Source organism: Cibotium barometz, chromosome 55 (genome assembly GCF_041138505.1).
Source record: "Cibotium barometz isolate CiBa-2024 chromosome 55, ASM4113850v1, whole genome shotgun sequence".
Lineage (NCBI taxonomy): Eukaryota > Viridiplantae > Streptophyta > Polypodiopsida > Cyatheales > Cibotiaceae > Cibotium > Cibotium barometz.
The window spans coordinates 31,787,357-31,802,322 of record NC_141100.1 but is presented as its reverse complement, the minus strand read 5'-3'; positions in this window follow the sequence as shown (position 1 = coordinate 31,802,322).

Here is a 14,966-nt window from a genome sequence, read left to right as displayed (position 1 = left end):
CATTGGCACTTAGACTTATCCTTGCTCTGAGAATAATTGAGTTGAGGTTGTTTGTGACAACTACATTGAGGCTTTATTTCACCTAATTCCTAATAGGTGAGGTTATGGTTTTTGGACACTTGCATGATATTCTTTTTATTTTAACTTTACTCCAATTAATATTTTGTAATCTACCTATCACAACAAAATAATCTTTATCAAAATGGCATCAATATAACTTAGACATCAAAATGGTCTCAATATAAATTAGACATCAATTTTCTAGCATGTCTATCGACATTTTTTTCCCTTCCTTAAATCAAGCAGCATTGGTGGTGGTAATATTCAAAATATGCTTCCTTAAATCAAGCAGCATTGGTGGTGGTAATACTCAAAATATGCTTTGATCTTGCCCACACTCTTAAGAGGCTTCACATTATGGTGTTCGCCCTTCATTCTTAGGCTCAATGTGACAAATGCGATGGCTAGCATTGTGTCCATTCCAAGTTGGCCTCGTCACACTGCCACCCCTAGGGACAATGATCACTTTTGTGAAGCCACACTTAGCCTACTGTAAGATTGACCTCTATGAGAGCTTCGTGCACAACTAATGGAAGGTTAAAGGGCCCACACACTCCAAGATCTCTTTCACTTGTATTTATAAAAGTTGAATGTATTACCTCCCTCACAATCAAATCTACATACCCACTCATCAATGGTTGTTGGTTATTTATTGGCTCCCTGCATATACATTGACCCCTACATAGCATTCCTTCATTTGATCAAAAGAAGACATTTTTGTGCTAGTTTGAATGCATTTGTGAAAAGGAAAAAAAGAAACCATAAGTCTTGATACTTTGAAACATCATTGATTGTACAACATAGATAATGTGGACAACACCAACCTTTTTAACTAGTTGAGATAGCATAGGTCATATAGAAAGTGGCGAAAGAATATTTGAGTTATTTAGTACAAGTGTTAACTAGACAATATGTTACAATAATAGCATGTGGTAATTTGTAGTTGATGTCTAGCCCTATGCGCTAACATCTTCCTACAAAGAGATATGGCTTAGCCTCCAAGTGTCCTTGTTTCTCATTTTCACGGGTCCCTCTCCTAGTCTACACCACCTAAAGTGGCACCAATATGTTTCCCTCTCATCCCCTCAAGTTCTTCTCACCCTTCACATGTTGTGACCCCATCCCCTCGAGTTCTTCTCACGCTTCACATGTTGCTCTCTTTTCACATGGTATTGACCCACCATCACTACTTTTATGTAACAATTCTCCCATTCTTACATCATCCCTTCATCACTCTTTATCTAAGAACAAGGTTCTTTAAATACCAATTCTAAAAGAAACACTTTTAAAACGTCATATCCACTCAATGACATTACCATGTCAATGTTTGGAGACCATATGAAAATAATAGGGTGAGCAAAAATACAAGCTTTTAGTTTTAATCATATCTTGAATGTTCTTTTTTAGAGGACACTATTCTTTTGAGCCAATACATATTAGGACAACTCCAATTATTACAAAGGTGTCTAAACACAAGGGTGGTGTACCTATTAAGTCTCTAAGGCCCTTTAAACTCCTAAACGATGGCTATAAAATAGAATTCATGCAATCAATTATACATTTTATAAATGTTGGATATGGTAAAGCAAATAATAAATATTCTAAATGTTGGATATAGTAAGCAAGAATAAATATTGGTCCATAAGCACAATTTTTGTTCTTGCTTTTGGCATGTTTGCTTTATTTGCATCAAACAAACATTTGTACGTCAAAATAGGCATGACATGATTTGTGTATGAGGGATGTCATCCATTCATGAAATATAAGGGAATGAACTTCTTAATCTATCTTGACAAAGTAAAATTCTAAAAGAAAAGAAAAATGGAGAGAGAGAGAGAGAGAGAGAGAGAGAGAGAGAGAGAGAGAGAGAGAGAGATGTTGGGTTGTTTTAAAGGATTTTAAAAAGAGGCAAATACTTTTTTTGAGCCCCACATTCCAAGCTATTTCAAATTTTGGAACCATCATGAAAAACTCTCAAATATATGGTGCCCATGTGATTGGGTGTGTATGTGTGTGTGTGTGTGTGTGGAACAAGAGTTAGATTAATAAAATTTATGGTGATATATAGTTTATACATGCACACACACACACACACACACACACACACACACACACACGCATTCGAGTGTGGAAAGGTAGTCTAGTCTCTTGTTAATATTCTAAGAAACTTTAGTTTTGGATAATTAAACTGTCAAATCATCAATAGAGACAAGGGATACTTATTGTTATCATCTGCTTATTTAGCCCTCTATATAGGCATATAAAGCATGACGTGAAAGAGCCAAAAAGGTATTGTCCTTGTTAGCCTTGAAGTCCCTAGTACGAACAACCCTACATACGGACATTTTTTTACCCTGTGTGGGCAGGGTTTTTTTCCCGTGTAAACACACTCTTGTGTGTTAGCCACATTAGCCCTAGGGCTAGGGCTATATTGTACTCCACTCATTTGGTGATCATTATCATTGAGTACTTCCCAACATCTATCTTCATCTCTCTCACTCTCTCTAAGCTTCTCTATCACTATGTGCGCATGTGTGTCTGTGTGAGTGTGTAGAGCATCTTCTCCCTCATGCAACATTGGTACCAGAGCAATGTTATTAGAGTCTTGTTTTCTAAGACTGCGTTTGCATTCGATTGTCAGCATTTACACTTGGCGTTTATGTCTACTCTTGACTTGACTTCTTGCAGTTGGCCTCGATGCATTTCCTTTTGTTAGCATTGGCTTCTGTTGCACTTTTTAGAGCTGGTTTCAAAGCTTGGCTATAGAGCCAATAGCTCCTTGTTGCCATCAATCTTTGAAGTGGTGAAGGGAGGTGTACATTGCTAGTCTTTTTCAACTTTGTCACCGTACACCCATTTAACTTTGCCATATTAAGCTTGGGTAAACTCTTGCACTTTGCTCTTTCCATAGATCTAGGGTTTCTTCCTTCTCTGTACATTGGTCATCTTTTCTTTATGTTGTTGTACATTCTGGGCAACCCCACACACTAGCACCACACATAGCTTTGAGAAACTTTTGGCATTGGATTTTAGTATCCGCCAAGTTCTGCTGTTTTGTTGCCGCTATTTCAGTTTTTAACATTGGACTTCTATGTTCATCAATTTAGCCCAGTCAATCATTCAACTTTCCATTTGGCATTAGACTTCTATGTCTGTCAATTTTGCTTGTTTCAGCCATTCAACTACATCAATTAGATTGGCCTAGTCAGTAGTTCAGCCTTTGGCTTTCCTCATTTAGCACTTGCACGTTCAGTCAGTCAGTCAACTTCACTTGTGCTCGATCATCCATTTAGCTATGCCCATCAGTTTTGCCTAGTTAGCAAATAATCCTTCACCTTTTCAGTTATCGACATTCACCTTCTACGTCTATCAGTTGTATCAGTCAGCTTTGCCCAATCAACCGTTCAACATTTGGCTTTCTACATTCAGCCATTCTACTTCAGGCACTTCACATTAAAGCATTTGACTTCAGCTTTAGCTTTCAGTCATTTGACTTCAGCTTCAACTTTTAGTCATTTGGCTTTAGAATCAATCATTTAGATTCAGAATCAGTCATTTAGCTTCAAGCCCTCCACATTCAACCATTCAGCTTTAGCACAAGCCATTCAGCTTTAAGCTTTCCGCTTACAGCCTTCGGTTTCAGGCTTTCAGCCATTCAGCCATTCGGCTTCGAGCTTTCCACATTTCAGTCATTCGGCTTGAGCCAGCCACCATCAACCTTTGGCATTTGATTGCGGCTTCAGATTTCAGCATTCAGCACTTGGTTTTCCATCTTCAGCGTTCAACTCTTCGCATTCCACAGTTAGCTTTCAACAGCTTGGCTTTCAACTTTCAGCTCTCTGCATTTAGTAATCAGCTTTCCACATTTCAGCCATTCAGCCATTCGGCTTCGAGCTTTCCACATTTCAGTCATTCGGCTTGAGCATTCAGCCACCATCAACCTTTGGCATTTGATTGCGGCTTCAGATTTCAGCATTCAGCACTTGGTTTTCCATCTTCAGCGTTCAACTCTTCGCATTCCACAGTTAGCTTTCAACAGCTTGGCTTTCAACTTTCAGCTCTCTGCATTTAGTAATCAGCTTTCAGTGCTTGGAGTTCGGCCCCATCAGCGTTCAACATTTTATTGCACCTTCCACATCAGCAACTTAGCTTTCAGTGTTCAGATATCCACATTCAACAGTGGCCTAATTTACTTTCTTGCTCGTGTTTACTCAATTCAACCGTCCGCTTTAGTACTCTGTGTTTGGCATTTAGCTGGCGGCTTCTGCTTCATTAGTCAGCTTATAGCATTTGGCCGAGTTTACTCCGTTGTGTACTTATTATAGTGTGGTAGACATTATAGAGAAAAAATTAAACCATTTCACTATGCAAAATTTTAAGTTTAAAATATAAACATAGAGTAAGCAAACTTAAAAAAATAGAACATATTTCTAGGTAGTTTGCATCTGTATGTAGATGAATTTTTACTATGTATGTGATTTACAAAATACATGAACATTTATCTATGTTGACATATTACCTACATAGAGAAAAAAAAACTATGTTAGGTGACTATTTGATTATTTTCCATGTAGGAAAAAAAGTGTGTAAATGGACATATCTAGGAAAGAAGCAAACTAGAGAAAATGAAACACTTACCAGATAGTGTATAACTAGAAAATATATAGGATTTTCACTATATACAAAAAATTATCTACATTGGGCACATTTTCTACATAAGAAAAATGATGGAATTTTCACTACATAGGAAAAATTACCTATATTAGGCAGGTTTCCTATGTAGGTAAAATTGCCTATGTTAAACCCACATTTCCTATGTAATCTCTCTAGTAAGTGTTCCATTTCTCTAAGTTACTTTTTTCCTAGATATGTTCATTTATACTTAGGAAATTATCTAGTGAATACGTTTTTTTCCTACAAAACCTCCTTTTTTTCCTAGATATGTTCAGTTGTACTTAGGAAATTGTCTAGTGAATACCTTTTTTTTCCTATGTAGGTAAGAAATAAAATCTTCTTATGTTCTTATCATTGCTAAATCTAGTGGATTGGAGACATATGTAGTAAATAGTGTCAGAATCGCCATTATAGACAACTTGTTTTACTAGAAGCAAAACTAGGTGCATGAGCTAGCATATACCCTTCAACAAAAACTAAAACTCCAAAGAAATAAACTAAAGCCACAAAGCATTGAACTTCAATGGGAAGCAGTAACCTCAAGTAAGAACAAAACACCACATAGTCATAAGATTTCCACAATTGTGGCATGAAAGGATCTATGTGAGAGAGATGTTTTAAGATATACACAAGAGACACTTGCATCAATCATCCCTCTGCCATGCTTTATTTTGGCCTTGCTCTTTATCTCACAAAGTCCTTTAAGTTTTTCATGAACCTTTCAAGAAAAAACATCCATTGAACATAAACAACACCACAAAGCACCACTTCATCAGCAAAATGCACCACAAGATGCAATTGGCTAGTGAGAATTGTTCTAGGAAAGTTTTCCTCGATCATACACTTTTCCCCAATAGCATTGAGACGAGCCATCTCAATGGATGTAGGATCTATCTAAAGATATGTACCTACATACATAGCAATCATGTGTACTATTTATTATACATAACTTGTGATTATATGAGAATACTAAATATTAAATATGACTTAGCTAGTGAATTAAAAAGATTCATACCTCACCAAGCTTCCCATTTTATAAATAGACTCTCTCACCTTCTTGTCTCCACAACTAATTATAGCAATTGTAAGAATAAACTATGCATAGAAAAAAATGAAAGCTAGTATATGAGCCTACAAATTATGTACCATAAAGAGAAAATAAATAAGCGAATATTTATATAATTTTAATATTTATGCCAATCATGTGCCTTGAGGCCATATAATTGTACCTCTCCTTTCTTTTGGTCTTTGTGAAGTCACCCTTGAATGAATGCATTACTCCCATTGTGGTGTACGAAAAGAGGCAATCACACTTTTCACCTTATTGTGCTCCTTCTTGGTTAATATCCATGGTGCCTTTGGTAGAACTATATTACCACTCTCACTTACAATTGACCATGCACTTTGAAGGCATCTAATGTTTTGTAAGTCATCCCTTGCACCCTTTGTATCTCTTTTATACCAATTAAATAGTCCCAAATATTTGTTGCCACATTCTTGAAGATATGCAAGGGATCTAAGAGATGATTGATCTTCAACTCACACCAATATGGAAGTTAAAAGAAGATTGCGTGTCTAGACATCCCATCGGGTTGGTGGGTTGGGGGTGCTTCTCCATGCCTCAAACCAATCTCTACCTATCATCACAAGTGGTGAGACATCATGTGGCACCACATACTTGGGATGTGAAGGAGGGAGAAATCGATGATGTTTGTTATACACCACCTTCTTTAGTGTAGAGAGTCTTTCCAAAACAAATGATGTTTGTCATACACCACCTTCTTTAGTGTAGAGGGTCTTTCCAAAACAAATGATGGTCCACAAATCGGACATGCATGATGTCTAGAGGTCTCAAAACCTATTTTAAAATTGAGATGATTAAGAGGTAGAGATATAAACTTAAAGTTTAAAGTTATCCGGTTCAAGTATGTACCTAAGCACTCCGAGAACCCGAGATAGTCATACATCGTCCAAAGAAAAACTCCTTTCACCTTCACCTTCACCTCATGCCTTTTGAGATATCATGCACTTTGATACCTCGCCATAGTGTCTCAAGCTCCTCAATCAAAGGCTCTAGGTAAACATCAATGTTTTCCACCTTATACTTCTCTAGTACAAGGAGAGAGTAAGCATAGTATGACCTTTCTTGATTATCACCTATGGAGGGAGGTTGTAATTCACCAATACAATAGACCAAGTAGACCATGATGTGGACTTGAATCCAAATGGGTTAACACAATCCATGCCTAAGCCAAGACGTAAGTGACGGGCTCATCTCTAAACTTTGGCCATTAATGCTCCACATGTTGCCATGCCGGCGGTGACGAGATGATGCCATCATCTGAGCGATGAGTAGCATGCCACGTCATGAGTTCTGCAATCCCCTTACATTTAAACATGTGTTGGATGCCAGAAATAATAGAGAAGTGTCTCAACACCTTTCGGGGAATTTTGTCTTCTTGCAAATCATCCCTATAGCGGCTCTCTCCACATTGTAGACATTATGTTGTATCTTTATTAACCCCTCTAAATAGCATGCAATCATTGGGATATGCGTATATTTTGTATAATTCATACCTAGCATAGAGAGCATTTTATGACACCCATTGCGTGAGTCCGGTACTAGATTTTGAGGGGGAAGAATATTCTTGAGAAGCCTACAACATAACATAAGAAATCATATGTCAAAATATCTACAAGGAGAGTATATAAAACATGAGACATTTTCTATTTAAGAGAATAGAATGAGGCAATCTTAACTAAGAAGACTTGTGACACTTGCATCACTCCATCCATAAGTTGTTTGCAATTTTAATAGCTCCAAGTTTGCTCGTAGTAGTGTAGAGTATGAACATCCCTCATACAAAGGGGTTCTTGCCTCTCTATGCAAGGTTTCCTCCTCTTGTGACATTGGAGCTTGCTCTCTATCATCTATGACCTCCAATTCAAAGAAGTCATTCACCATGTCTTCCATGATGAGATCCTCTTACTCCTCATGTGGCAATGGTGGAGGCACCTCATTCATTAGTTGGTGAAGATGATTCTCAACCATGCTTTCCCTATGAAGCCTTGCCACTTTTCACAATCTACCTAATTTCATTGAATGGTGTGGCATGTTATGTAACACTCTCCTATGGTTCTCCTCCATGTCATCATCCACACTTGGTCATGCCAATGACTCATGAAGCTCATATGTCAGGACATGCTCAATTGTTATATGACGTGGTGGCATATATTGGCCCTTGCATCAATCACACATACAATAATTTTTTTCTCTCAACCATGCTTCGGAACAAACTCCCAGCCCTTGATCACTATCAAACATCTAAAACCAGACCAAAACTGATTATGTGTTAGTATTAAAACACATGAAATATCCAGAACCGGTAGACAAAATATCACGGGTTTTGTGCCAGGCAGCGTTTACACAGCAGAAAAATTTCGCTACTTATAGCAGTGAAATAACACTGCCCAGCTGTGAAATTTCACTACTAGGCAATGACTTGGAAACTAAGACTAATTTCACTCCTAGAGGCAATGACCTAGAAACTAAGACTCCCACCTAAATTGTGCAAATGGGATTCCTTTCTACCTACCTCTCTTTGTTACACATGCTAGGACCACAGTTTACACTTCCTCCCACCAAGTCCTTTCACCTCTTCCATCAAATCTCTCTCCCTCTCCAAGGTAAGTGCCTCTCTCCTTTCTTTATTTCTCCCAAGATTTCATGTAAATCTTCAATGCTTTCTTGTTTTTTAAGTTTTCATGGAAAGCTTCAACATAGCTCTCTATGTGAGATTTTCTTTCCCTTCCTCTCTCTTTCCTTTCCCTTTCCCTAACCCTAGCTCTATGCATGGGAATACTAATAGAGAGCTTTGATGGATGGAGAGCTCTCCATCAAAGCTCTCTATTATGCTTTCTATGTAAAAGCTAGGGCTAGGGCAACATAAACCACTTTCTTTCAAACATTTATGCATTAGGATTAGGTTAAAGAAACTCACATTGTTTTTCTCTTCTCGTCCTTCTTCTCTTTCACTTAGTCTCTTGCATGATAATATGTTAAAATAAAGTATACTTACTAACTTTTTGATTTATTTTGTTTCTATTTTGTAGGTTTATTCAAGTGAATAACTCGCAACTCTACCTTTTTGAGGTAAGAGCCCCTTTTATTATTATGTTTTTATGTCTCTTTGGAGTTGAGGGCTTTTAGGGTTTTGTGGTTTTTTTGGCTCTGTATGCATGTTGAGAGCTCTCTATGCATGCATAGATCTCCCAATGCATGCATAGAGATTTTAGGGTTTTATATTACTTGTACATTAGTTCTTAATCTTATGCTAATTACTTTGTTTACTCTTTTGTTTTGTAGGTCTTTCACCAATCCTCTCCTTCGGCTTCTTAAAAAAGAGGTAAGCCCTCTTTTTCCTTTCCTTGTTTATGCTTTTTTCTTCGTATTATTTCACTCTTAGGTTTTGGGTTATGGTTAGCTTAGAGTTCTTGCAAGCTCTATTCATAAAGCCTATGCATAGAGCTCTATACATAGGCTTTATGCATAAGCCTTATGCAAGCTATTCATAGAGCTCTATGCATAGGATTTATCCATAAGACTTATGCAAGCTATTCATTAGAGCTCTATGCATAAGCCTTATGCAAGCTCATCCCACCTGAAGCTTCATGATGAACCTTCCTGTAAGAATCATCAAAAACATGGTGAAAGTATCCTCTATCTCTGCATCCTGAGCTTCTTCCAGTCTTGGTTCCACCTATGGGTGCCCCTCCTTGTAGGTGAGTATATCAAAAAAAGTAGCTCTAGCTCGGGGTATCTCAGTCAGTGGCCATGGCTAATAATAGCAATGATGTATTTCGTATGTTGTCTGCTGTGACAAATTGGATGGAGACAGCAACTACCCACTTTGGGCATACATGATGCAGCATGTTTTTGTTACAAAAGGAGTGTGGAACATTGTGCGGGGTATGGATGTATGTCCAGGTTCTGTGGATGTAGGATCTATTGAGGATGTTGCAGGTTGTTCTAGCAACTCTACTGTTGCTACTATTTTACCCACTATTGAACAATCTCGTTGGGATGGTAAAGATGCGCAGGCTCATGCCTTGATTGCACTTTCTGTCAAATGTAACATCACTCCACATATTCGTTCAGCTAAAACAGCAAAACAGGCTTGGGATATTCTAGCTGGTTTGCATGCAGGTCGTAACGAGGCAAAAATCTCTTACCTGCGTAAAGAGATAGAATCGAAAATTATGCAGGAAGATGATGACATGAATGTTTTTCTTGGTGAGATTAAAGATCTCAAGGAATAGTTGATTTCTGCAGGTGAGATTATTCCTGATCATTCTCTTGTGCAGACTGTTCTCAGTGGCTACAACTAGGTAGTGATAAATGAGAAGGATCAACTCAAGGCAGCGTTTGTCACACAGTGGGGAACATATGCCTACAGGATGGTGCCCTTTGGTCTTTGCAATGCCCCAGCCTCCTTCCACAGGACCGCCACCACCAAGATTTTCCAACAGTATTTGAATGATTTCTTATGCATCTTTTTGGATGACTTCTCAAACTTTAGTGGGAAAAAAGGCATGCTTAGGGTGGTGGTTCTAGAGGAACTCCCACCTCAACTCACTTTGGTGTTTGTGAAGTGCAAGGTATCCGGTCTCTGCCTTAACCCCTTCAAGTGCCATTTCCTTGTGGGTCATGGTGCCTTGCTGGGTCACATCATCTCAGCCGATGGTCTTTCTCCGGATCCTCACAAGATCATTGTTATTCTCAGATTAAGCCCTCCATCCAATCCTAAAGGTGTGCAGGAACTACTCGAGCATATAGGCTACCAACGCCGATTCATCCACATGTATGCAGATATTTGTTTTCCACTCAACTGCTTGCTCCACTTGGATGTTCCCTTCCATTGGGGCCACGATCAAGAGAGAGCCTTCACTTTTTTCAAGCACATGCTGGTGCATGCACCGATACTCATCACCCCGAATTGGGAATTGATCTTCCATGTGCACACAGATGCTAGTGCAATAGCAGTAGGAGCAGTGCTAGTGCAACCAAATGTAGAACTGAAGATGGATAGGCCTATTCATTATGCAATCAGGTAGCTCAATCAGGCTGTGAGGAAACTACTCCACCATAGAGCGAGAGGGTTTGGCCATGGTATACTCATTTTACAAATTCAGACATTATTTATTAGGGCATCACTTTGTGGTGATCACGGACCATCAATCCCTGAAGTGCTTTGTCTTCATCCCATAAGCCAAAGGATTGAAGTTTTCTGGTTTTTTCATCAAAAAACTCACTTTTTTGAGTGGTTTAAAGCTGGGCACATGTACACTAAGTGCTCATCTTTAATGTTGTTGTGTATCACCCTTGAGGCTCTTGTTTGTAAGAGGCATAGGCATGTCATAAGCCATATGCTCTCATTTCCCAAGCCCAAGGCATGTTATTCCACTGTATATTCAACATTTTCATCTTCTAAGATGAGTTGTAAGGTTGAGCATAGCATCACTAAGTGCTCTACCTTGTTGTTTATCATGTTTTTAAGCATCTCTTGGCATTGTCTTTGTAAGAGGCATAGGCAACATTATGAGCCATGCCCTCTCCTTCTTGAGCCAAGAATGATGTACCTTATTGGTTTGAGCATTTACCTCAACCACTTACTCACTTTCATTAAGCTTGTACCACCTTCAAACCCTAATGGGTATCATGTAACCAACATGCACAAAAGCTTTTGTTGTAATTATGGAGTAGACACTCCCCTTGACCAATCCATAAGGCAAGTGGTAAGACCAATCCATAAGGCAAGTGGTAAGACCATTTCCCATATAAATGTACCTCAAAACCACCATTACTCTAACAAGGAAGGCCCTCATTGCCCATGGAGGAGGTATGGTATTCCAGGAAGCATCAAGCATGTTGAAGAAACATCTATGTGCAAACCACTTAAGCAAGGGTGGCAGCCTTGTTTTGATCATTGTGTGAGAATGGTCAAGGTGGAAAGCATGTGGAAGCAATGGCATGTATGTCTAAAGCATGTCAACTACAAAAGGTCAAGCAAGCACAAAGAGTGGGGTGCACCATCATTAAGGTGTACATCTTCATCGACATCAAATAAAGACTTAGATGGCATCATTGTATTAGCCTTTAAGGCTCTAGGAACATAGTTGTAAGTCCTAGTAAACCACACCACCATGATATCCTTGTACGCATGATGTTATAAAGGCAACCTATGTCCAATACCACCTATTCCAATCTACTTTCATAGTTGGAATTGAGGGGGGGTATTAAGAGACTAAGGTTATGTAGAAGGGGAGGAAGAGAAGGGTGTGTGTGTGAAGGGACTTAAGGTCCACTAGCTCACCTATTTAAAGGTGGAGCTAGAAGGCAATTTGGATTGAGCAAGGCCTAGTTGTATTCATAAACAACTTAATAAGCAAGATATTTTTCTTGTATTATGTGAGTCCCTCTCCTCCACATACTTGATCTAGCATGAGCACCACGAATTCTAACAACTAGGTGGAGGTCACTAGCCTGGCCATGTCACCGCCCGGAAGATCATGTAGTCTGCTAAAAGTGGGTGAAACAATGCGGCATATGTCAAAGGACCCAAACCCGATAGTAGGCACTACTGGCCTCTCCATGTTTCCCTACCCTGGGATCCCTTCAAGAAGTGGGGCATTCATTTTGTGGGCGCCCCATCACCCCAAAGTCCCACCCCACCGGGTGCGAGTACATTTTAGTGGCCACCGACTATGCAACCAAATGGACCGAGGCCAAAGCCACTTGGGACAACACCGCTCTCACAGTGGCCAAGTTCCTGTATGAGAGCATCTTCACCATATTTGGGTGTCCCATAGAAATCATCAGTGATAGAGGGAAACATTTTGTGAATGAAGTCATAGATACCATGCTGGCACATTATCAAATCTTCCACCAGAGGTCCTATGCATACTACCCCAGGGCTAACAGCAGGCAAGTGGAGAGCACCAACAAGGTCTTGTGAAAGTCCCTATTTATGAGTAGCCAAGGACCACTCTCAACAATGGGATCAAGCCCTTTTGGGTGTATTGTGAGCCTATCGCACAACTTACAAGGCAACCAACTTGCACACTCCATTGCAACTTGCTTTTGGGCTTGAGGCCGTATTACCTTTTGAATTTAATGTAGGCTCATCCAGAGTGGGATAGCCTAGGGCTCCCAGCATACTCCGCGAGCAGAAGCAGCTCAAAGTCTTGGAAGAGACCCGTCAACTCGCTCAGATGGCCACAGAGGTGGAGCAACTTTGATGTAAAGCATGGCATGATCGACACTTCCTCAATTATCTGAAGGTGACTTGGCTTTGGTCTACAATTCTAAATATTTAAAAAAGGCTTGGAAGTTGGTGTATGCTTGGCAGGGTCCCTTCCGGGTGGTGGAGATCTTGCCCATGGGTGCAGTGCAACTAGAAACTCTCTAAGGTGCCTCCCTTCCGTTGTTGGTGAATGGCTCTAGGGTGAAGAGGTACTGGCCTCCTCAGGGTGATAGGCTGGCAAGCACTTGTGGGGATGATACAGGTTGTACATATTTTATATATTTTTTCTTTTACCACTTTATTGGTTTTCTTTGCATTTTTATTTTTCTCCTTTTTCTCTAGTGGGTCAGAGGGTGGCCTCAATCTCCATGGATCACCATACCCCCTACCCTCTCACTTCTCCCCTCGGCCTTCCTCACTGACCAACCCCCCTCCTTCCTCCTCTCCTTCGTGACCCCCCAACCCCCCTCTCTTCTCTCTCTCTCTCTCCCTTGGTCTCCTTGTCCCCAGTGTGCCCCCCTCACACTCTCTCTCCCCCTTGCTCTCCCTCTCCCTAGATGCCGCCTAATGTGCCACCCCCATTATGCCAAAGTTGGTGTTGTATTTCACACATGCATCAGTACCACATGCTCCACCTTCCCATGGCCAGTCTCAGAAAAGCTCCCAATGACTTGTCAGTCTCCGAGTTCCACACCTGTAAAGCCAATAAAGCTGCCTTGATGACTTGAATGGACGACCACCACCACAACACCACTCCACCACTTGCTCTACATCTCTCTGCATTATGCCAAAGTTGGTGTCGTATTTCACACATGCATCAGTACCACATGCTCCACCTTCCCATGGCCAGGCTCAAAAAAGCTCCAAATGACTTGTCAGTCTCTGAGTGCCACACCTGTAAAGCCAATAAAGCTGCCTTGATGACTTGAATGGATGACCACCACATCCGTCAGACTACCATATTTGTCAGACCAAATCCTCCACTCATCCCACATGTGACTCCATGATCCATCACCAACACCTCTCTCCCTCACTTTCCCTCTCACCAACCACCCCCTGTCACTCTCTCTCTCTCTCTCTCTCCCTCACTTTCCCTCTCACCAACCACCCCTCGTCACTCTCTCTCTCCCTCGCCCTCTCTCTCTCTCTCCCTCGCCCTCACTCTCTCTCTCTCTCTCCCTCACTTTCCCTCTCACCAACCACCCCTCGTCACTCTCTCTCTCCCTCGCCCTCACTCTCTCTCTCCCTCGCCCTCACTCTCTCTCTCTCTCCTCGCTCTCCTTCTCCCTAGCGCTTATTCCCATAGCCCAACCAAAAACAAAAGGAGACAAAAAAAAGAAACACAAAAACAAAAACAAAAACAAAAACGCCTTTCTAGCCCCATTCTCCACTGACCCCCTCTCCCCCTTTCTCTCTCACCGAACTACATCCCCCTCTCCCTCTCTCCCCCATCCCTCTCTCTCATATCCACCCTCCTCTCGTGCTCTCATTGACCCCTTTTTACCCTCACCCCACCCTTACAGCAGGCCGTTGTCCCATCATAGCCGTCGCCATATGGAGGAGCACTCCGTTCACCACCACCTCGGCGGCAAGCAACTGTAGGGCCCGCACCCCATGGGTTAACAACTTCAGCCCTGGGAGTGTCTCTCTTCTCTGGCCCACCACCAATCATCTCCACTTCTTGGATCCCACTAGTTCCCACCTCTCTTGTGGCTGCCACCCATCGACATCGCCAGCATGTCTCATGCAGCTTCCTCGACAGTTGCCACCACCACCACCGAGCCGTCATTGCCACTTGCTGAGGTATCATTTCCTCACCACCCTCTAGGTCCGCCCTTGTCTCATGTTTTATCATCACATGAGCTTGCCCTAGTAGGGTTGGCTCATTTTGATTCCTTAGACTTCACCACTGCATCTGAGGATTTATGT